We start from the raw sequence: 25,365 nt of genomic DNA on the forward strand, positions 1-25,365 counted from the left end.
TACATTGTAAAATGTGTACAGTGTGTAAGGCTCATGCACAAAATAAATTTTATTCCAAGTTAGGATTTTTCCATGATATGATTGAATGAATATCAATCATATTATGGAAAGATATGATATCAACTTAGGTGGCTTACTTTTATCAAAAGTGACTTTTACATCTATGCCTGTGAACGTCCTTGGCTGTCGGCAGTCAGTCGTTCAGAGGCTTTATGCAAAAACATTTTTAAATAGGACAAAAGTTGTTGGCTGTGCTCAGGCAGCCAGAGTCTATTGAGTCTCAATACTTTGAAGTGCCACCAAAATATTGAAATGATATAACCTTGTGTTACAGTGTGGATCAGGTTTCTTGTAGCGATGCATATAGCATAGCAGTGCAGTGTGCATAGCAGCACATGACTAGAATTGTATTATCTGCCTTTAGGTTTGATCTGAATTAGGCGAATTGCAAGACATGGCTTGAATTATTTTTAACAGTGTTTAATTATCTGATTCTAAAAACATAAAGTGGCTCATTTTAACCTCAACCACCTAGTGAGAAATTGCTGGATTGAAAATCTGGCTTACCTCCACCTAGTTATACTCCTTATTGAAGTTGATAGAGAGTAAAATGGTGTGGGGTGTAAAATTCAAACCTGTTAGTTTTTTTTCTAGGTGTGTTTTAATTGAAAGTTAAGATTGGTGTTTCACAAAGAAGGTGGAGGATAAAATATTTTAATTAAAAAAAATACTCTTAACTTTAGATTTGCTGTTCATTATGATTTCCAGGTCTTAACCCTGATTTTGCTTTGCATCCAGATTTCTATGTTGGCTTCTGAGAAAGCTGTTTAGGTTTTTCCTGGTTACCTAGCTCATTGTTGCTTTGAGGAAACATGCACTGTTTTATAGATTTATGCATATAACATTGAGTGCAGTTTATCACAATAAATCACACACACACACAGAACTAATGAAATGGAAAATATTGATGAAAGTGATTCTTGAAAGAAGTTAGCATGTAAAATTCAGTTGAGAGAATTTTATTATATATTCTTGGAGTAAAATGTTTGTCAAAAATTAAAGCAAATAACATGCACCTGTATAAAAACCAAAAAACACTTGAAAACAAATAGCTTTAACCCTAAACCAAGTATGCCCGTGGCTTTGCGCAAAATTAAGCTAGCTGAAGATGCAAGTACAGAATACTCTAATTTGATTAAAAGATGGTTTCCAGGAATCTAATACTTAAATCCAAACTACTTGTATTGAAAGAGGTTTTCCTGCTTAAATGTATGTAATATCAGGAAATGTGACCTCAACTGAAGGGCTGCGGTCCCGGTTAGCAACATAAGCAGTGAAATACCACATTTTTGAGCTGAAATTAAATGAAACAAATAACACTCACCAGTGTGGTCCAAAGGGTTATTGGGAAATAGAAAATTGAGGGCTTTGTTTGGTGTCATTTTTAGATAGCTGTATGTTTTAAATAGCTTAGGGAATTCTTCTTTTGTTCACTCATGGGATGTGAGTGACCAGCATTTATTATCTAACTTTAATTTCCTTCTTTAGGTGGGGGCGAGCTGCCTTTATGAATGCTGCAGTAGATGTGCTGTATGTTGACCCACAATACCTTTAGAGAGGGAATTTTAGGATTTTGACTCAGCGACAGTGAAAGAGCTACAATATATTTCCAAGTCAGGATGATGAGTGGCTTTGAGGGGAACTTGCAGGTGGTGGTGTTCGCATGTATCTGCTATCCTTGTCTTTCTAGATGTAAGTTCTTATGGGTTTGGAAGATGCTGTCTAAGGGTCTTTAGGGAATTTCAGCAGTGCATCTTGGAGATAATATACTTTACTGTTACCAAGCATTGGTGGAGAAGGGAGTTGATACTTGTGGATGTGGTGCCCGTCAAGTGGGTTGCTTTGTCCTAGATGGTATCAATTTATTTGAGTGTTGTTGGAGCTGCACTCATCCAGGTAAGTGGGGCATATTCTATCACACTTCTGACTTGTCCCTTGTCCACCTAGGTGGTGGACATGTTTTGGGGAATCAAGAGGTGAGATACTTGCCACAGTATTCCTAGCCTCTGATCAGCTGTTCTGCCACTGTTTATGTGATAGGTTCATTTGAGTTTCTGGTCAATGGAAACACCTAGGATGTTGATACTGGGGGAATCTGTGTTGTTAACAGCATTGAATATCATCTCTTATCGGCGATGGTTTTGCCTCACGTTTGTGTGGTGCAAATGTTATTTGCTACTTCATAACCAAGCTGGTTATGATTAGATTAGATTCCCTACAGTATGGAAACAGGCCCTTCGGCCCAACCAGTCCACACTGTCCCTCTGAGGAGTAACCCGCCAAGACCTATTTCCCTCTGACTAATGCCCCAAACATTATGGGCAATTTAGCATGGCCAATTCACCTGACCTGCACATCTTTGGACTGTGGGAGAAAACTGGTGTAGACACGGGGAGTATGTGCAAACTCCACACAGACAGTCACCCGAGGCTAGAATCGAATCTGTGATCCTGGTGCTGTGAGGCAGCAGTGCTAACCACTGAGCCATCATGCTGCCCCAGATGTTTTTGCATTTGAACTTCTTTCTAAAAGAGTAATTATTTTTGAAAATTTTCAGTACTACTTCAAAGACCTCGAAGGCTTCTAAGGTATGTTGCAGTGTTAGTTTCTTGTATTGTGATGCCTTCTTCACTTCCTATGATAGAGCTCATTCCTGCTCAAGCTACATCAGCTCTTCTTTGGATAATGCATTGCCACGGGAGAGCATCAGCATTCTGTTGGTCCACTTCAGGAGTTCAAATTTTGTTGGTCATAGCCACTCAGTTAACCCATCAAAGCTGCTCAAATTGTGAACAGCTTTAGGGATGTTATGTCACCAGACACTAATAATGGTCAACTGTTTTACCTTCTCTGCATTTACAATGTTTGTCAGTTGCCTGACTAATGTTTTAGATATTGTATACAAATAGATAGTTGATGAGGTGTGCAGTAATCTCAAGTAGTTAGTACAATATTCCTGAGTAGCTGGGTAAAACTGTGCCACAAACCACTCGGAAACATACTTACTGTCACCCAAGGTTTCTAATTTGATCTCCAGATTACAGAAAGTTGTCCTTTGCTGTAATCCTTTATTGCTTGTGGATTTTGTGAGTGGTTCGTGAGCTGATGCTTAATGTTGAAGCTATTTTCAGTATTTGCACCCAGTAATAAAGTCAACAACCGATACTTTGCTAACTTGAGTCCTGTTGCAGTTTTCTGTTTGGTTAAAATAAATGTTCTGAACATTCTCTTGGAAAAAAACATTCAACTCATTCACATTGAAGACTTGTTGTATTTGGTTGCCACCTCCATCAAGGACGACCTTCAACTTGGTGTGGTAATTATTAGCTGCTGTGGTGACCACACACAGTATCACCACACATCCTGATGTTGTTTAGCAATGGTATTTAGTGAGTTATCAAACCAACCTCAACTTGAAATAAACACCCTTAGTCACTAGCCTATATCATAACTTTGATATTTTAGATGGTGCACAGGTTGTTAACAAAAGTCCAAGTGAACTCTCTGTGGTTATTTCATTCTCACTAACTTTATCACATTGTAACATTTAGAGTTTCTGTTCAAGTAGAAGAATAGGAAGCAAAATAGAAAACAGATGAAGCAATAACAGACATCACCCACTTTTTAACATTATTCTCCATTTTAATTCTGAGTTAGATACACTATCTGAATATGCAGGGCAATTACAAAGTTTTTGATTTGAACATAAGATCTGAGGTAAATAGTCGTGATTTAATTACCATTATAAAGACGTGTCTACAGGGTAACCAAGATTGGGAAGTGAATGTCCAAGGATATTCTACATTTAGGGAGGATAGATACCCAAGAAAAGGAGGTGGGGTAGCAATAGATCAAAGGATGGAGATGTGGATTTGGATGAAACTAAGAAACACCAAATGTATCAAACTGCTATAAAGTCTAAAGAAAAGATGAAACTAATTAACAACACAGCACACTGCAAATAAAAATGACACACCCAGATATATCAAACCTGCAAAATCCTATTTACTGACATTGTTTAAAAATTGAGAATTCTGTCCCACAGGCTAGCCAAGTAAGGTTTGATTGATTCTGAGATTATGACCAAGTCCCAGACACCACTGTGCACAGCGGTATATAGTCAGGTGGTAATTGCCACAAGAGTTCTCAACATTGATTCCAGATCCCATGAATTCTCATGGCGTTAGGCCAAGCAAGGTCAAGGAAATTTCATGCCAAATACCATCTACCAACCCGCTCTTGGCTGATAAATCAATACTCCTCCATATTGAACATTACTTGGAGGAAACACTGAAGGTGACAAGACCACTGATTATACTCTGGTTGAGAACACCGGTGTCCATCATCAAGAATGGCCTGGTAATGTCATTACTGAACTGGCCAAGTCATAAAGGACATATTATGGGAGACTGGATCTGTGGCAGATTGTGAGAAAACCAATAAGAGGGAAATATCTACTTGTTGCAGATGCATTTGTTCATATTAGTCCTGACTTCATGAGTCCTGATGAAGGGCTTTTGCCTGAAACGCCGATTTTCCTACTCTTCGGATGCTGCCTGACCTGCGCTGCTTTTCCAGCACTACTCTAACGTCGACTCTGCTTTCCAGCATCTGCAGTCCTCACTTTTGCCTGATAATTGCACATAGTCATTTGGAAACATTCTTAACATTGTGGATGCCCTTCATCATTATGCACCAATGAAGTACAATGGACTGTCAGCAGTAGCAAAGTATTATTCAACAATCTGCAAATTCATAGCTCAGCATAGACCCCACTCTATCACTATTGTCAACATGTGAGATCAGTCCTGGTTCAGTGAAGAGTGCAAGAGGATATTCCAGAAGTAGCGTCAGGCATAATTAAACTTGTAGTAAAACCTGGTGAAGCAACAACACAGGAATATTTGTATGCCCAACAGTTGCAGTTGTATGTAATATCCAGAATTACGGCATCCCAAAACCGACAAATTGGAAGTAAACTCTGCAGTCCTGCCATATCCAGTCATGAATGGTGCTGGACAATTAAACAAAATGCAGGAGAAGAAAGTCCAAAAAATTTATGATTTTCAGTAATGAGGGAGACAGCATATCAGTATCAAAAATAAGGCTGAAATATTTGCATTACTCTTCAGCACGAACTGCTGAGTAGGTGATCCATTCCAGCTTCCTTTGTAGCCCCTAGTGTCACAAATCAGTCTTCAGCTGATACTTCTGAAGACAGACTCTAAATCTAGCCATACTCCTAACCAAGGTTGTTCTAGTATAGCTGAAACTGACATCTACCCAATTATGTGGAAAATTGTGCAAGTATGGCTTGGTCAGGTAGAACTTTGGTGACTTTAGTTAGGTATGGAAAACCCTGCTTGGAGGCAGGTTCAATTGAGGCACTGAAGAAGGCATTAAATGATTATTAGATAAGAATAGTATGGAAGGATGTGGGGGAAAAGGGTAGGTGGCACGAGGTAATGACATTCATTTGAGGAGCTAGTGCAGGTTCGATGGTCTGAATGTCCCTCTTCTGCACCATAATAATTCTATGAAGTCAGGGATGTGGTAGAATACTTTCCACTTGCCTGGATGTTGCAGCTCCAAAAACATTCAAGAAGCTTGGCACCATGCAGGACAAAGCATCCTGCTTGATTTGCCTCTGTTCATAACAGGTATCATTTACTCCCTTCACCACCAACACAATGGCAGCCAAGAGTATCATCTACAAGATGCCTACAGCAACTCACTAAGGCTTCATTAACAGCACCTTCCAAACCCTGACCTCTGCCTCTAGAAAGACAAGGGCAGCTGATCCACGGTAACACCACCACTTGCAAGTTCACCTCCAAGCTACCACAAACCTGATTTGGAACGATCTCATGAACAAATAAAACACTTGTTGGCCAAATACTTTATATTTGGGGTAAAGGGTCTGCAAACAATACCGGGAGCCATTTGTTAATTACATATAAGAAAGATATGCTATTCAAAACTCTTTAAACTGTGGTATATGTGTTTAGTATGCCTGGAGATTTTTATTTTAGATGTTTAACTTTACTAGACATCCAAATTAAAGAAATTGAAACACTGAAAGAAAGAAACATTGAAAAAAGTATAGAAAATGATGCAATTAAGTTAGTTGATTCATCTCGCTAGGGAACTCAAGGGCAGCATTGGCCTGCAGTTAAAAGCAGGGCTCTCTCCTTATCATCCCATTGACTGCAGGGAAACTAATCAAAACAATTACTTAATTGATTCCCTAAAAATAAATGAGATTGCCTCTTTGACTGTGTATCACATCCACAATTAGCATTCAAGTGTCTAAGGATAGTCTAAGACACAAAATCTAAAATTGTCAAAAGTAAAGTAGAACTCAGACCTAAACATACCTCCTTTATCTAATTAACTTTAAGCTCTAATTATTTTTAAGAAAAAAATAGCACTTGCCATGCTGTCAGGACTTCTTCCAGTAGAAATACCAGGCATGTAGAACAATAAAAGCACATGCATCGTCTAATTAAATGCTAAGCAGTGAGACCTAATATACCTATTCTTTCCCCTATCATTCCCCTCCACCTGCTCCCCCCCCCATCCTCTTCTCTTTCACTGACTCTGACTTTAATTTGTGTACATAGAATATATTCTTGATCATTTTAACTGTGAAGTAGTCGCAGTTAAAACTTATCAGATTTATTTTACAACAGACTTTGTGACTAGCAGTAAGGAGTAATGAGCCTGATAAACTGTACTACCCCTCTGCCCCACGACCTCCCTGAGACCTGTCCTAAGGCTAGACACAGTGAGGTATCAGAGCCATGCTCGATCTATCTGCTCTTGATACCCAATCACAGGATAAGGAAAGAAATGCAAATCATGTTGAATACCTGCCGCCTTCCCAACCAAGATCTACTGATTAATATTATTACTGCCCCAACAAAGTAAATTTATCACAGGCCACCAATTGAGTTTGGAACTTTGCTGGCACAGTCATAAATGACATACTAAGCGGTATATTTACCCATTTAGTCAGCAGGGGTGCCAGGAACTCAAAGTTAAACAACTTGTTTATTGCAACATTACTTATGTAAACTACCTGGATTATGTTTCTTTTCCATCTTTTTCAAAAAAAAATTGATTTCTTGAATTGTAATCTTCATAATTCAAAGTACTAAATCCTAAGTAATTTGTTTTGCTCGTGTGGTGCCCTTGCATCTAAATTGAATCATCACATACATTTAAAATCCACATCTGTTATTCCCTGAACCAAACAAATTTTCAAATCAGTGCAAAATACATTACTTTGCCAAAACTTTGAAACGTAGAAAGATGCTTCATCAACCCAACTCCAGTAAATGTCTGGCAATTTCATCTTTCCTCAGCATCCTTGGATGTAACCCATCAGGCCCTAGCACTTCATGTATAGTTATATTATTGTCCATAACACTCAACCATTTCCCAACAGGGCTCTCTAATATCTGTTTAGTAAAGACTGGCAGAATGTTCTCATTTCCCCTACTATTTTTTTCCTGCTCATTTTCAGGTTGATAAACCCTGTTCAAAGGTGACCTCCTTTGTTTCTGACAATTCTATTTTTCTATTTGCAGGTGTAAAATATAGTCCTATAAGGATGATTCCTTTTTAAATTTGAGGTACCTTGAAATTGATTGTCTGTATATCCACCCTCCACATCTCTCCTACAACTTAATCTCCCTTCTTACCTTTTTTATCCTTCCTACATATACTTATTTCTCATTCTTCTTCAGTTTGCAGTCAGATTTCTGTTCAGAGTATAGTCAAGATTTCCCCGTAAAGTGATGGCTTCCAATTCAGCTAATTCATTATCCATTGCCTTTGCATTATGCTACATGAATGGTTATTCCAAAACAAAAATTCTAATACCACTACTGTTCATTACGTTTTGACAAGCTTAGTGGCAATCTTATCCCAGAGTCTTGACCCTGAAAAATAATGCTGACTCTTTAGTATAGTAAGGAAATGCTGTCAGCAGTGCCACTTATCAGATGAGATGCTAAACCAAGTCCTATCTAATGTTAGGTGGACTTGTAGGATCCTGTGGATTGATTCCAGAAAAGAGCAGGGGACTTATTCCCATTATCCTGGCCAATATTTATCTCTCAATTTACTTTACTGTTAAGAAAAGAAGGTTTCTGATTGTCACTGCTGTTTGTGGGAGCTTGCTGCCTGTAAATTGGCTGGTGCATTTCCTAAAGTATTTAAGGGTCAGTTGTACTTTAGGCTATAAATTATTTTAGGAAATTGTGGAGGTTGTGAACAATGCTCTAAGAATGTAAGAAATAGGAACAGGAGTAGGCCTGCTCTACCATTCAATAATATTGTGGCTGATCCCTGATCAGATTTTTACTTTCCTGCCCAATAACCATTGGTCTTGATTGCTTAGAATACAAAAAATATCTATCTATCTCAACCTTAAAATTTACTCCATGATTAAGCATCCATACCCTGCTGTGCTAAAAATAATTCCAAAGGTTCTTAACCCTCAGTGAAGAAATTCTTCATTTGTTTTAAATGATTGACTATTTATCCTCAGTCTTTGCCCCTAGTTCTATATTTTTGAGCTAGAGTAAACAGCCTATCACCAATTGCTTTAAAGGGTCTTTTTCCTGTTTTCTTTCCTTGAGTTTTGCTTGCTTTCCATCTCCCAGAAGAAAGAGTAATATTTCCTTTCTTTTTACCTGCAGCATAGGGATAAATAAGGATTTTCTTACATGTAACCCTCACACCAAACACTTTCACTCGTACACCATCCATGATTAAATTGGATTTTGCCCCCATTCTTGCATTCTTGAAAGAGAGTTTAAAAAAAAGTCTCTAGTCTACCATGTTATGTGTGAGAAAATTCACAGGAGTTTGCTGTTCAATTTGCAATGTGTTTCTCTTTTGTTGAAGTTCTTCCCTTTTGAAGCTTCCTTGACACCCTTAAAGAATGACATTCTGGGTTCTCTCTAAAGCTTTATGGTAATCCCTTGTTAGCTTTGAAGCCTTGGAACCAAACCTCACATTAGATATCATCACCTGGATTATATCATGATCCTGTTATCCACAAGAGCATGATATAGATATTAATGGGAATGGACATTTGATAAGAATGGAACATTTTTCTCTCAAAATTTGACACTGTTATTAACTTGTTTAATTCGGGTCATTAAATGTTTGAGGTTTAAAAGAAAATCTCATGGGATCTATTCTATGATTGGGCCAAATTATTTCTTATATAGTTAATGGCTACACCTCATTCATTCTACAAGTACTAAGCCAATCTGTTGGCAAAGAAATTTGAATAAAATGGTTTAAGCACAGGAACACCTTGTCAGATTGGATTGGAGAAATTAGGAATCTAAGGTCCAGCAAGTTTTTCCTGAGGATGTTGCAGGAAGTTGGGATCTCTTTTCATGAAAACCAACTTGAGAGAAAGCAAAACTGACTGGAAATACAGCAACAACATTGAACCAAATCTAGATATTCTGCTGAATGACGTAATGCCAGAGGCAATATTTGGGTGAGAGGAACCTGCTAGGTAGTACCAATGTGACAGTGGTTGGCCAGCAATATCAAAGCAGTGCCGCTGTGTACTAAATAAAAACTGAAAGAACTGTGAATGCTATACATTAGAAACAAAAACAAAAGAACAAAGAAAACTACAGCACAGGAACATCCTCTTCAGCCCTCTAAGCCTGCGCCAATCCAAATCCTCTATCTAAAACTGCCGCCAATTTTCTCAGGATCTGTATCCCTCTGCTCCCTGCCTATTCATGTATCTGTCTAGATGCATCTGAAATGACACTATCGTTCCCGCGTCTACCACCTCCACTGGCAACGCGTTCCAGGTCACCACCACCCTCTGCATAAAGAACTTTCCACATATATCTCCCCTAAACCTTTCCTCACTCACTTTGAGCTCATGACCCCTAGTAATTGACTTCTGTACTCTTGGGGGAAAAAGCTTCTTGCTATCCACCCAGTCTATACCCCTCATGATTTTGTAGACCTCAATCAGATTCACCCTCAACCTCTGTCTTTCAAATGAAAATAATCCTAATCTTTTCAACCTCTCTTCATGACTCGCTCCTCCATACCAGGTAACATTCTGGTGAACCTCCTCTTCACCTTCTCCAAAGCATCCACATCCTTTTAGTAATGCGATGACCAGAACTGTATGCAGTATCCCAAATGCAGCCAAACCAAAGTCCTATACACCTGTAACATGACTTGCCAACACTTGTACTCAATACCCTGTCCAAAGAAGGAATGCATGCCATATGCCTTCTTGACCACTTTACTGACCTGCGTTGCCACCTTCAGGGAAGAATGGACTTGAACGCTGAGATCTCTCTGTACGTCAATTTTCCCCAGGAATTTTCCATTTATTGTATAGTTTGCTCTTGAATTGGATCTTCCAAAATGCATCACCTTGCATTTGCCCAGATTGAACTCCGTCTGCCATTTCTCTACCCATCTCTTCAATCTATCTATATTCTGCTGTATTCTCTGACAGTCCCCTTCACTATCTGCTACTCCACCTTTCTTGGTGTCATCTGCAAATTTGCTAATCAGGCAACCGATACCTTCTTCCAAATCATTTATATATATATTTTCACAAACAACAGTGGTCCCAGCATGGATGCCTGTGGAACACCACAGGTCACAGGTCTTCATTTTGAGAAGCTCCCTTCCACTGCTACTCCTATTGCCCAGCCAGTTGTCTGTACATCTAGCAAAACACCCTGGATCCCATGCAACTTCACCTTTTCCATCAGCCTACCATGGGGAACCTTATCAAACACCTTACTAAAATCTATGTATATGACATCTACAGCCCTTCCCCCATCAATCAACTTTGTCACCTTCTCAAAGAATTCTATCAGGTTTGTAAGGCATGACCTTCCCCACACAAAATCATGCAGCCCATTACTGATGAGCCCATTTTCTTCCAGATGCAAATATACCCTCTCCCTCAGTATCTTCTCCAGCAGCTTCTCTACCACTGACGGAAGGCTCACTGGTCTATAATTACCTGGAGTATCCCTGCTACCCTTCTTAAACAAGGGAACAACATTAGCAATTCTCCAGTCCTCCAAGACCTCACCCATGTTCAAGGATGCTGCAAAGATATCTGTTAAAGCCCCAGCTGTTTCCTCTCTCGCTTTCCTCAGTCCACCTTAGTGCCTTTTAGAATACCCAATACTTCCTCCCTCCTTATGCAGACTTGACCTAGAGTACTCAAACATCTATCCCTCACTTCAACATCCGTCATGTCCCTCTCCTCGGTAAATACCAATACAAAGTACTCATTAAGAATCTCACCCATTTTCTCTGACTCCATGCATAACTTTGTTCCTTTGCCTTTCTCTAGTTACCCCCTTGCTCCTTATATATGAAAAAAGGGTTTTGGGATTTTCCTTAAGACTGTTTGCTAAAGATATCTCATGACCCCTTTTAGCTCTCTTAATACCTCATTTCAGATTGATCCTACATTCCTGATATTCTTCCAAAGCTTTGTCTGTCTTCAGTAGTCTAGACTTTATGTATGCATCCTCTTAGCTAGTCTCTCAATTTCACCTGTCATCCATCATTCCCATTTCGATCACTCATTTTCACAGCAACATACCTCTCTGAATCTAATCAACCTCTCTTTAAAAGCCGCCCACATATCAAATGCGGATTTTCCTTCAAATAGCTGCTCCCAATCTACATTCCCCAGCTCTTGCCGAATTTTTGTATAGTTGGCCTTCCCCCAATTTAGCACTCTTCCTTTAGGACCACTCGCGTCTTTGTCCATGAGTATTCTAAAACTTAGGGAACAATGATCACTATTCCCAAAGTAATCCCCTACTGAAACATCAGCCATCTGGCCGGGCTCATTTCCCAGCACGAGGTCCAATATGGCTCCTTCCTGAGTTGAACTATTTACATACTGCTCTAGAAAATCCTCCTGGATGCTCCTTACAAATTCTGTTCCATCTAGACCTCTAACACTAAGTGTATCCCAGTCAATGTTGGGAAAATTAAAATCTCCTATCACCACCATTCTGTTGCTCCGACATCTTTCCATGATCTGCTTACACATTTGTACTGAACAATGTGTTGCTGGAAAAGTGCAGCAGGTCAGGCAGCATCCAAGGAGCAGGAGAATCGACGTTTCGGGCATAAGCCCTTCTTCAGGAATGAGGAAAGTGTGCCAAGCAGGCTAAGATAAAAGGTAGGGAGGAGGGACTTGGGGGAGGGATGTTGGGAGGAAGGTGGAAATTGCGGAGGAAAAGGTGGGGGTGGTGCCAGTGTAACTGCGGAAGATGGACTGTTCCACAGTGGTGCCATGGGCACCCGCATGGGCCCCAGCTATGCCTACCTCTTCATTGGATATGTGGAACAGTCCATCTTCCGCAGCTACACTGGCACCACCCCCCACCTTTTCCTCCGCTATATCGATGACTGTATTGGCACTTCATCGTGCTCCCACGAGGAGGTTGAACAGTTCCTCCACTTTACTAACACCTTCCACCCTGACCTCAAATTTACTGGACCGTCTCAGACTCCTCCCTCCCCTTCCTAGACCACTCCATTTCTATCTCAGGCGACTGACTCAACACGGACATTTACTATAAACCGACCAACTCCACAGCTACCTGGATTACATCTCCTCCCACCCTGCCCCCTGTAAAAACACCATCCCATATTCCCAATTCCTTTGCCTCCGCCGCATCTGCTCCCAGAAGGACCAATTCCAATACCAAACAACCCAGATGGCCTCCTTCTTGAAAGAGCGCAATTTCCCCTCCGATGTGGTTGACGATGCTCTCCACCACATCTCCTCCACTTCCCGCTCCTCCATCCTTGAACCCCGCCCCTCCAATCGCCACCAGGACAGAACTCCACTGGTCTTCACCTACCACCCCACCAACCTCCATATACAGCGTATCATCCCTCGTCATTTCCGCCACCTCCAAACAGACCCCACCGCCAAGGATATATTTCCCTCCCCTTCCCTATCAGCATTCTGGAAAGACCACTCCCTCTGCGACTCCCTCATCAGGTCCACACCCCCCACCAACTCAACCTCCACTCCCGGCACCTTCCCCTGCAACTGCAAGAAATGCAAAACTTGCGCCCACACCTCCCCCCTCCCCTCCAAGACCCCAAGGGATCCTTCCATATCCATCACAAATTCACCTACACCTCCACACACACCATTTACTGCATCCGCTGCACCCGATGTGGCCTCCTCTACGTTGGGGAGACAGGCCGCCTACTTGCGAAACGTTTCAGAGAACACCTCTGGGACACCCGCACAAACCAACCCAACCGCCCCGTGGCTGAACACTTTAACTCCCCCTCCCACTCCGCCAAGGTCATGCAGGTCCTTGGCCTCCTCCATCGCCAGACCATGGCAACACGACGCCTGGAGGAAGAGCGCCTCATCTTCCACCTAGGAACCCTCCAACCACAAGGGATGAATGCAGATTTCTCCAGCTTCCTCATTTCCCCTCCCCCCCACCTTATCTCAGTCCCAACCCTCAGACTCAGCACCGCCTTCTTGACCTGCAATCTTCTTCCCGACCTCTCCGCCACCACCCCCTCTCCGGCCTATCACCCTCACCTTAACCTCCTTCCACCTAACGCATTCCCAACTCCCCTCCCCCAAGTCCCTCCTCCCTACCTTTTATCTTAGCCTGCTTGGCACACCTTCCTCATTCCTGAAGAAGGGCTTAAGCCCGAAACGTCGATTCCCCTGCTCCTTGGATGCTGCCTGACCTGCTATGCTTTTCCAGCAACACATTTTTCAGCTCTGATCTCCAGCATCTGCAGTCCTCACTTTCTCCTTACACATTTGTACCACTATCTCGCATTCGCTGTTGGGAGGCCTGTAGTACAGCTCCAACATTGTTACCACATCCTTACTATTTCTGACCTCTGCCCATGCTGGCTCTCTGCTTGAGTCTTCCATCGTGCCCTCCTTCAGGACAACTGTGATATTCTCTCTGACTAATAATGCAAGTCCTCTCCCCTTTTTACCTCTCACTCTATTCCGCCTGAAGCATCGATATCCTGGGATGTTTAGCTGCCAATCATGCCCTTCCCTCAACCAATTCTCATTAATAGCAATAACATCATGCTCCCAGGTACTAATCCAGGACCTAAGTTCATCTGTCTTACCTACTATACCTCTTGCATTAAAACAAATGCACCTCAGACCACCAGTCCCTTTGCGTTCATCATCTGCTCCCTGCCTCCTCTTCTCCTTAGTCATGCTGACTTCATTATCTAGTTCCTTGTAGGCTTTAGCTACTGTTTCCTTACTGTTCTCTAACCTCATTTTGTTCTCAACCTCCTGCCACATTAGTTTAAACCCTCCCCAACAGCGTTAGCAAAAGCACCCCCAAGAACATTGATTCCAGTCCGGCCCAGGTGTAGATCATCCACTTTGTAATAGTCCCACATCCCCTAGAACCGGTCCCAATATCCCAAAAATCCAAATCCTTCCCTCCTGCACCATCTCTCAAGTATTATCCTACTTCTATCATTGCTAGTCTGACTAGCTTGTGGCACTGGTAGCAGTCCTGAGATTACTACCTGAGGTCCTACTTTTTAAACTTGCTTCCTAACTCCCTAAATTCTGTTTGTCGGATCTTATCCCATTTTTTACCTATATCGTTTGTGCATATATGCACCACAACAACTGTCTGTTCACCCTCCCCCTGAGAATTTTCTGTAGTTGATCCAAGAGATCCCTGACAAACAGCAAGGGTTCTAGCTCTGAACCCTGTGGATATGCCACTGGACATTAGCTTCCAGTCACAGTTACCCTCTGCTTTCAGCTACCTAGCCAATTTTGGATCCAGTTTGCCAAATTTTATGGGATCCCATGGGCTCTCAGCTTCTTAACCAGTCTGCTACATGAGACCTTGTCAAAAACTTCACTGATGTCCATGAGGATTACATCAACTGAACACCCTTAGCTTTTGAGTACTGTTATGGACCAGGTCAGATCCCCTCAAAACATTTGAGGAAAGTAACCTGTCCTTAACTTTGCTAGTTTTTTTTAAGCAGGTGTAAGTGGATATTCCAGGAGAGATGCAGCTAGTCAAACCACTTAATTTTAAACAAAACAGAATTTATTTACAAGATTACTGAATAAAACACAAACAAAAGAGAATAAAATACTGAATGACAACATATCTGAAAATCTAACAGATTACCCCAATTTAATGATGCTGTTCCAAATTCCTGCCACAATCTCCATAAACACTCCTTGGCAAAAAAAAAGATAAAATCAAGCACAGGGTCTTCCAGGAGAGATGTCAGAGAGAATTCAGCATAGATCTGCTTCTTTGGGTCCAGCAGTCTCAAGCTGAACTGATTGCTTTCTTTCAGTGAACAGCCAGACTACTAAAAAAACACAAACCAAACCAAAGAAAAGCTGAACTGGGAGAACTGGCCTCTCCCCTTTCGTTCTACAAGTTTTATTTTAAACTTGAAAGCCTTCTCAAGTAGATCAACCCCAGACATTTCAGAGTCTGTGTCTTACTATCTTCTGCAAAAAAAAACCCAAGGACAACCTAACATTGTTAAAGGAGCAGCATCATCACAGTACCCATTAACCAATGAACTAATTTAAAAAATGATCAACCCTTATTAAAGGGTTACTTCCAAATTATTATAACAAAGAATGAAAAGGCAACTTGCAAATTAAAATTCTGGCTCCAGATCATGTATTCCAGCCCCACATTACCCATTCAAGTACTTAAATGTAATGGTGGCAGTTTTTCCAAGAGAACCAAAGGATATGAAATAAAGAAATTATTAATTCCTTGTGGGAAGCCCTTTTTTAATACTCTTTTGAGTCAATGAGAAAAAAATTACTAATTAACAGTTCCTTAAAGGGGCAGTGTAATAGAAAACAAAACTTACCCAATTACATCAGAATTCCGTTATAGTTAGAGATGATTCATTCTAACCTTATGCAGAGCTTACTGCTTAGCCATACTGGTGGTAGACATTTGTTATTTGTGCCCAAGCTACTTAATCAATTAATGTCTTTTATCTGTGTATCCTTAATCATGGTAATACAATTAACACACCAATAAGAATTGACAACATTTATTTTGACTTCTAACTACTAATTTATTATGTTGTAATAAATCCCTTTATTCTATATTTTCAATTCTGTTTATATTTATATTCAATCTACAAACCCAAGTAACCCGTGTGTTTTATTTCCATATTATCTAGATGTGCTAATCTTTAAACATTATAGACTTCATGGTTTTCTCCATAGCTTTCAAAACTGCGCCGAATTGTTTTCCATACAAGTGAGACACTTTTGCAATACATTTCTTTCCACTGAACTCTATCTTCCATGCTTCTGCTCAATTCTTAATCCTATGTCATCCTGAAGTTTATATCTATCCTTATTATCTATTATTTCCCCAGTTTTATATTACCTGTAAAATGAATAATTTTACTCCCTACCCACCAAATGTGGTTTGTGGGATCTTACACAAAAAATCAAAAGAACAGTGAACTCTAAATTGACCCTTGGGAAAGTTTGCTGCCAGTCAACTCCATCAATTTTCTTAGGTATTCATGTAAAGTTAATTTTAGATCTTGCCATGTTTTTGAAAGCAGGTATCATTCACTTTTGTTTCCAATTAAGCAGCTCCTCCCAGGAATTTATGTACCTTATAGTGATTGTTTGTATCTTGCAAATCTCAGCACTTGCCTTTCTTAGTACCATAGAAAAAATGTTAACTATCTCTGAACCTTTGTTCGAAAATCATGCTTCATGGACCCATGGAAATTATAACACAGATTGAGATCAGTTGGTTCTTTGCACCTGTACTTATGTTTTATTTTTAACTGGAACCATTCATTCAAATTTAATTTCTCTGCCATTCCCTACTATGAACTTTGTGATTATTAAAGCAAAAGATAATTTTCATGGAAGCTGAAACATTTTAACATTGCTGTGACCTAGTGCCACGATTGTACCACCAGTATATCACAAACCAATATCCCAGAAATATTCATCAATACAATAGGAGAGATGATAACATGGTGGACATGTCACTGGACAAGTAAATCAGAGGCTTGTTATAATGGTTTGGACACAGGTTCAAATTGCACCATGGTAGTTGAATTAATAAATCTGGAGTTTAAGGCCAATTGTGACCATGAAATCAATTATAAAATCAAATGGAGTTCATATCTACTGGAGAAGGGAATCGACCATTTATACCTGTGCTCTGCTACCTGTGACTTCAGACCAACAATTCTGAAGGTTGACTTTTAGATGTCCTCTGAAATGGCATAACAAGTCAAGGACATTTCGGAATGATCAACAAACATTGACCTTGCCATGATGCCCATTCCCTGTGAATAATAGTTTTTTTAAAAATCCACTTGCTTATTGCTGAATGTGCCACACTTAGCCTTAGGTGAACTTGGCACAGCTGACAACATATAGACAGGTAGACATGAGTTTGCCTTTCACATCCTAGTTAGGGCCTTCCTATATTGTATTTAAAAAGTGCATTATTGACTTACGATAAGTTTGAGGGGTTAGCTTTCCTTACAGATGTACCCATCATGAACCACAATGAATATCAACTCTTTAGCTTTGAGCTCCCTATATAAGAAATGCTTGTGGACTCTTTCAGTAAGAACTAACACTTGGGCTGCATTTTGAGTACTTTTGTGCAATGAGTTCACACTCAGTGGGAACTCTGAGATTTAGTCAAAGTTGCATATTAGCCTTTTTATCATGCTTCCGAACGTGGTTTATTTCATCAGATTTAAAAAAATAAAAAAGGACACTTGTTCTTTCAACAAAGCTTCTCCTTTGGATTGTTGCCAGCATTCAGAATTAGACATTCTGCACATTCATACACCATTGGTCAGATGGTTCATACACTGGCTGCAAACAAGTTGCTGTAGAAGCAATAAGAACCTTCTATGCAGAAGTAATTGTTGATGAGATCAACTTCAAGTTTGGGGACAAAAATAAAAAGCATTTTGTAATAAAGAATGCCTTTCATCTATTTTTCTTTAGAGCCTTTAAATATACATTAAATTAGCCTCACCCAAAAATAACCTTATAACTTCAAAAATACAAAATTAGCACACACAAATTTGTGCCTATGAGTATTTCAGCTTCTAGAGAACAGCTCCTCAATCTGGGGCACGTTCCAGACTTACTCTCAATCTTTGAGATATACTCTGTTTAAAAGGGATAATATATGGAAGAAAAATAAATTGGAAAATTCCATTTTCATTTGGGAGGGAAAAGAGGCATTAGAGTCAGAAATGTGTTATCACCCTCATTTACAACCAATGTCACTTTTTCACGTATCTTTCAAGGAAGCAACAAACGCTTATTAAAAATTTAATTAACATTTATTTAGCTTTGACCTTCCATCCTGCTCTTCCCCCAGAAGTGAAAGTTAGGTAAAATTAGTGAAAAAAGCTAGCATATTTCAGATGAAAACAATGGGAGTCATCACTGGACCTGACCCTAACATAGTTTAGTTTTGATAGATGGGATTTTTTGGGTGAGTGATGGATTCATGCTTCTTGGCCGACGTATGTTCCTCAGCACATAGTTCTGGGTCTTGGAACATGCCCATCTGCAGCGTTCAGTTGTGGACAACTATTTGCACTGAAAGACTAGATAGTTTTGAGCAAATCAGAGCGTGTCTTTCACTGAATTGGTGGTCCTCCAGCTGCACTGATCTCTTTCTCTTTGTGCATCCCTAGAAACAGTATGTAGAACATAGAGTTCATGTTACAGAGCTGCTTCTGAGTAATCAAGATTAATTGCATGTGAAACATGCAGACTGAAGAGTCGGACCCGATTTCCAGTCTGTCTGTGTATAATGGCTGAAAGACTTTCTCCATTGTGTCTGCCCTAACTTTTAGTGCACACTTCATCTTGTTGTCCTGATCAGATGGTTCTGCAAACTTTCTAGAACTTAAGACCTTTTAATCTTTATGATTCAGTACCACACATTTCGCAAAGTGTAGTTTAAAAAAAAGAGACCTCTATGTTGCCTTCTCATATCTGGAAGGTCAGCAGTGTTTCTATAAGCAATTGTCCAATTAGCAAAGAAAATAATTGTCTTTGTAAGTAAGCTTGTGCATGTGTGCATGGCACATAAATTAAATGGTGGTTACTGCAAAATGTGTTGCTTAAAAATATGATAAGAAAATGTGAGTATCAGCAGGATCAGCAATAACCATTAGCACAGCATGCACCAAATCCATATTGAAATAGAAGAAGGTACAATTTCTTTGTTGTGCCAGAAACCATACAATATCATGAGCCTGTGTAATACCAATGCTGTCCATGTAGGAACTCAGGGAATAGTGTGTATCTGGCTAAAACTAACACTGTGATGGAATAGATTGTCTTTGCAGCACAAAACTTTACAATACAGGTGGTACTTTCACTGTTATACCCAATGTAACTGTATGAGGCTTAAAGCAAGGAATAGAGAGCTGATGACATCCTGAGGTGATAATGTGTAAAACACATTGTAACAATTGGAGTTCATTTTTGCTTCTTGATCACATTCTAGGACACGTTTGTATTTTTAAATGATCTTTATTGAGATCTTTTGAGATTCACAGCACAAAATCATAGAATTGTACAGTACGGAAACAGACCCTTTGATCTAACTTGTCTGTGCCAACTAGATATCCTAAAACTGATCTCGTCCCATTTTCAAGCATTTGGTCCATATCCCACGAAACGCTTCCTATTTATATAACCTATTCAGATGCCTTTTAAATGTTGCAATTGTACTAGCCTCCACCACCACCTCTGGCAGCTCATTCCATACACGCATCACCCTCTGCATGAAAAAGTTGCCCATCAGGTCCCTTTTAAATCTTTCCCCTCTCACCTTAAACCAATGAAAAAAACTAGACCTACAGAAGAAACTAGACAAACTTACACAAAGTAACAACACAGAAGCATGGATAAAAAACTGATCTGACCGACCCTTAACAGACACCTGAAAAAGCCGCCTTAGTAAGAGGATTAAATTACAACTGCAAGGATGAGGACAAGAAAGATTTCTTGGCAGCATTTGAAATAATACTAAAACACAAGCAACTCACAGAAGAAACCCGGCAAGCCATCAGACAAGTAGTCACACCAACATTAAGCAAAAAAAAGGAGGGAAACACACTCAATAAACAAGAAAGGAAAGCACTGGAAAAACTTTTTAAAAATTTGTTATCCTACCTGCAGACAAAGGACACTTGACAGTCATTCTAAATCGAGAGACTACATTGAAAAAGCGAACACACTACTTACAGATACCATTCACTTACCAACAAGTGGCGATAGACCCAACCCCATAGCTAGAGAACCAAATCACAGCCCTACTCAAAAAACTTCAGAAATCTGGAGAAGTAATTAAGAAAGACTTCCAAAAAAAAATGAAACCAGACGGATCCAACACACCACGTTTCTATGGCTTACCCACAATTTACAAACCAGGAGGCCCCCTCAGACCCATAGCTTCGCACCTGGAACACCAATTTACAGATTAGCCAAGGAGCTACACCAAAGACTAAAACACTTAGTAGAAGACACATGCCCCTCCATCTACTCCACTCAAGAATTCCTGAAGGCCATCAAAGACACTAAGATAGAAGAGGATGAAATAATGATCTCCTTTGATGTTTAGATCAATCAACATTAACCTGGCCAAGGAAACACTGACTACACTATTTGAAGACCCAAAGACACAAACATCAAACACCACTAACTTCATCAGCAAAGACAGTATCGTCAAGCTACTGGACCTATGCCTTACCACACACTTTACCTTCAACAGCAAAACCTATAGACAAATCAATGAAACACCCATGGGATCTCTGATATCAGGGTTCTTAGCAGGGACAGTAATGCAGAGAGTCGAACAAACAGCTCTGCCAACTGTCCAACTCAAGCTTTGTGTCCGCTACATGGATGACACCTTGGTCATCATCAAATGAAACAAATTAGAGGAAACTTTCAAGACCATCAATAATACGCTTACTGGCATAAATTTCATTAAAGAGGAGGAAAACAACAACAAATTGCCATTCTACTATGTCACAGTAGAGCAAACAGCCAATGGGCAATTTCAAACCAGTGACTACAGGAACACAACACATACAGAACAAATATTGAACTACAGAAGCAATCATCCCAACACCCACAAACAAAGCTGCATTAGAACACTATTTCAACGAGCCAACACACACTGCAGCACAGAGTATCCACGCAGAGCAGAGGAAAATCACCTATACCGTGTATTCAAAAAGAATGGGTACCTAATGAACACAGTTCACTGATTTCTCAGCAACAAACCCAAATAGGCAGACAAAACACGTCCAGAAACCTTAACAACTCTCCACTACATCAAAGACATCTCAGAAATGACTGCCAGACTACTCAGACCCCTTGGCATCATAGTAGCCCACAAACCCACCAACACAGTAAAACAGCAGCGAATGAACTTGAAAGACCCTATACAGGTAACAAGCAAAACGAATGTCATTTACAAAATACCGTGCAAGAACTGTAACAAACACTACATTGGACAAATAGGCAGAAAACTAGCTACCAGGATACATGAACACCAACTAGCCACAAAACGACATGACCCTCTTTCACTAGTATCTTTATATACGTATAAGAAAGGACACCACTTCGACTAGGCCAACACATCAATCTTAGGACACGCCAAACAGAGACATGCATGAGATTTCCTAGAAGCATGGCATTCCAACCGGAACTCTATCTACAAACACATCAAGTTAGATCCCATCTACCATTCCCTGAGAAAAAGAACAGTAAATGACATCACCATAGGAAATGATGTCACCACAGGAAATGACATTACCAACCCAAATAAACCCAAACATATAAATAGAAAGCAGGGATTATCAACAGTGCTTCATCTGAGGCCCACTGAAGATGTTACCTAGTAGGGTGACGAAATGTCTGGAAATGAACCTTTCAGCTCAGCGAGCAAACCTACATCCAGAACCTCAACCTGAGCTACAAATCTTCTCAAAACCCGCTAAACCAATGTGTTCTAGTTTTGGATTCCCTACCCTGGGGAAAAGACATTTGCTATTCACCCTATCCTGGCCCCTCATGATTTTATAAACTTCTGTAATGTCACACCTCAACCTCTGATGCTCCAGGGAAACAAACCCCAGCCTATTCACCCTGTCTGTATAGTTCAAACCTTCCAATTCCGGCAACATCCTTGTAAAGCTTTTCTGTACATTTTCCAGTTTAACAACATCTTTCCTATGGCTCGGAGACCAGAATTGAATGCCTCACCAATGCCCTGTAGAGCCGCAACATAACACCCCAATTCTATACTCAATGCACTAACTAATGAAGGCAAGCATGCCAACTTCCTTCTTCACCACCCTGTCTACCTGTGACTTCATTTTCAAGGAACTATGCGTCTGCACCCCTAGGGCTGTCTGTTTGGCAACACTCCCCAAGGCCCAACCATTAACTGGATAAGTCCTTCCCTGGTTTGTGCAACACCTCACATTTATCTATGTTAAATTCCATCTGCCACTTCTTGGCCCATTGGCCCATCTGATCAAAGTCCCATTACACTCTGAGATAACCTTCTTCACTGTCCACTACACAAACAATTTTGATGTCACTAGCAAACTTATTAACTATTCCTTCTGTATTCCCATCTCAATCGTTTTTATCAATGATGAAAAGCAGTGGACCTAGCACTGATCCTTACGACCCACTACTGGTCACAGGCCTCCAGTCTGAAAAGCAACCCTTCACCACACCACCATCTGTCAGCTACCTTCAAGCCAATTTTGTATCCAATTGGCTTGCTCCCCCTGGATTCCATGTAATCTAACCTTGCTATCCAGTCTACCATGTGCAACCTTGTCAAATGCCTTACTGAAGTACATGTAGATAAGGTTTACTGCTCTACCTTCATTAGTTATTTTTTCACCTCAATCAAGTTAGTAGATCAAAAACTCAATCAAGTTATTAAAATTTCCCACCACCACCACCTCTGGCAGCTCATTCCATACACGCACCACCCTCGATTTTCCATGCACAAAGTCATGATGACTATCCCTAATCAGTCCTTTCCTCTCCAAATACATATTAATCCTGCCCCTCAGAATCTTCTCCTAATTCCACCACTGATGTGAGGCTCACTGGACAATAATCTCCTGGCTTTCCTTGCCACCTTTCTTAAACAATGGCACCACATTAGCCACCCTCCAATCTTTTGGCACCTCACCCATGGCTGTCGATGATAGAAATGTCTCAGCAATGGGCCCAGCGATCTTCTTCCCACAGACTTCTGGTGTACACTTGATCAGGTCCTGGGGATGTATCTACCTTTATGCATTTTAAGACCTCCAGTACTTCCTGTTCTGTAATATGAACTCATTTCAAGACATCACTATTTACTTAACCAAGTTCCCTGGCTTCCATGATCTTCTCCATCGTAAATACTGACGCAAAATATTTGTTCAGTATCTGACCTATCTCCTGTGTTTCCACACATAGATGGCCTTGTTGTATTTTAAGGGGTCCGATTCTCTCTCTGGTTATTCTTTTATCCTTTATATATTTGTAAAATCTCTTTGGATTCTCCTTAACTCTATTTGCCAAAGCTATCCCGTGTCCCATCTTTGCCCTTCTGATTTCCGTCTTAAGTATACTCGTACTGCTCATACTCCTCTAGGGATTCACGAAATCACAGCTGTCTGTATCTCCTTTTTCTTGACCAGAGTCTCAAATTGTCTTGTCATCCATCATTCCTCACACCTACCAGCCCTGCCCTTTGATCTAACAGGAACATACTGTCTCTGAGCTCTTGTAACCTCAATTTTGAAGTCCTCCCACTTTCCAACAGCCCCTTTACCTGGGAACAGCCTCCCCCAGTCAATGTTTGAAAGTTCATGCCTAAACATGTCAATAAATTACTGATAGACTTTGTATTTCTGAATTGTGAGGCATGTATTTAACTTGTAATAGTTACGATGTACTGTGAAATTGATATGTAAGTGTTTAACACAAATAAAGATTGTAGCTTGTCAGAAAAGGATACAATTTGAATAAATAGTCAAGAGTTATTTCTGCTCAGATCATGAGAATGCAGCTAATCAGACTGAATGGCGTGCATTTAAACGTTAATAATCCTGGAGTTTCAAACCAAGTTAAATTTTGGAGGATCAGGGACAAATATCTCAAAGTTTTCTGTTCTTACTAATACTGTCTGTGGTTATGTATTGTTGAAAAGGCAAGGTATGTTGCAAGAGCCCAAGTAAGTGTCAAGGCTTGATAGGAGAAAGTGAGGTCTGCAGATGCTGGAGATCAAAGTTGAAACTTTATTGCTGGAACAGCACAGCAGGTCAGGCAGCATCCAGGGAACAGGAGATTCGACGTTTCGGGCACAGGCCCTTCTTCAGGAATCAAGGCTTGATACACAGCTAGCCATACCTTACTGGAAAATTAATCTATTTCTGGATTTATCTGATAAAGATGCCAAAGTATCACAGCTTTCCATCTCAAGGGTCAGTTATCAAGATTTTAAAAATTTGGATCCTATAGTATTTAACTAATGGATCTGTAGGAACTGGTTGAAGGACTTCTTTAGCTGCTGTTTTGGGAATTGCAACCACCATGATAGACCCCTTGGTACACTTACTTTGATTTGATTTTGTTATATTTCCTTCTCTCTCTCTCTCTCTCTCAGTCTTCACTGGCAGAAGGTTTGCAGGTGTGAATAAGGAAGCCTGTAAAATTACCTTTGAAGCCATTGTGCCAGCCTCCAGCCCATTCTAGACCAAGCTGTAGCATGACAGGGTTTTACAATTATTAACCACAATGATAATTTCCAGCCCAGCCTCAGTTTTGAAGATTTTGAGTGGAAGCAGTGGGTTGTGGGGGTAATATCTGGCAGAGTGCCCTGGTTAGGGTGGTCGTGTGTGGAAGCGAGTGGGGAGAACCATACCTCAAACACTCTTTTCTATATTGAATGTTTCTTCCACTCTCCCTTTCCAAGATCTGCTATCTTTAAGTGCTTCACCCCATCCTATTCCCAATTCTTCCTGGTCTCCCTATTTACACCCCTTACAACCTTTAGGCCTCACCTCCCCTCACAACTGTGAAAACCCACAGTTCCTTGGTCCTGGACCCTGAGACTTAGAATTAGAGACTTAGGATTTAGAACTACTGCATTTAGTCACAACTCCTGGACTATAGAAATGTTGGCA

General features: G+C 40.4%; 1 protein-coding gene and 1 pseudogene across 24 annotated transcripts in view; both read left to right on the forward strand.

Annotated features, from left to right (window-relative positions):
- Positions 1-25,365, forward strand: part of LOC122546905 (uncharacterized) — a 459,670-nt gene that overhangs the window by 264,559 nt on the left and 169,746 nt on the right. The gene's annotated exons all lie outside the window — the stretch shown is intronic.
- On the forward strand, positions 1,132-21,840 carry LOC148146779 (uncharacterized; annotated as a pseudogene).

This window comes from Chiloscyllium plagiosum, unplaced genomic scaffold (genome assembly GCF_037043375.1).
Source record: "Chiloscyllium plagiosum isolate Xiang-an unplaced genomic scaffold, Cpla_swu_hap1 HiC_scaffold_19, whole genome shotgun sequence".
NCBI classification, from domain to species: Eukaryota; Metazoa; Chordata; class Chondrichthyes; order Orectolobiformes; family Hemiscylliidae; genus Chiloscyllium; species Chiloscyllium plagiosum.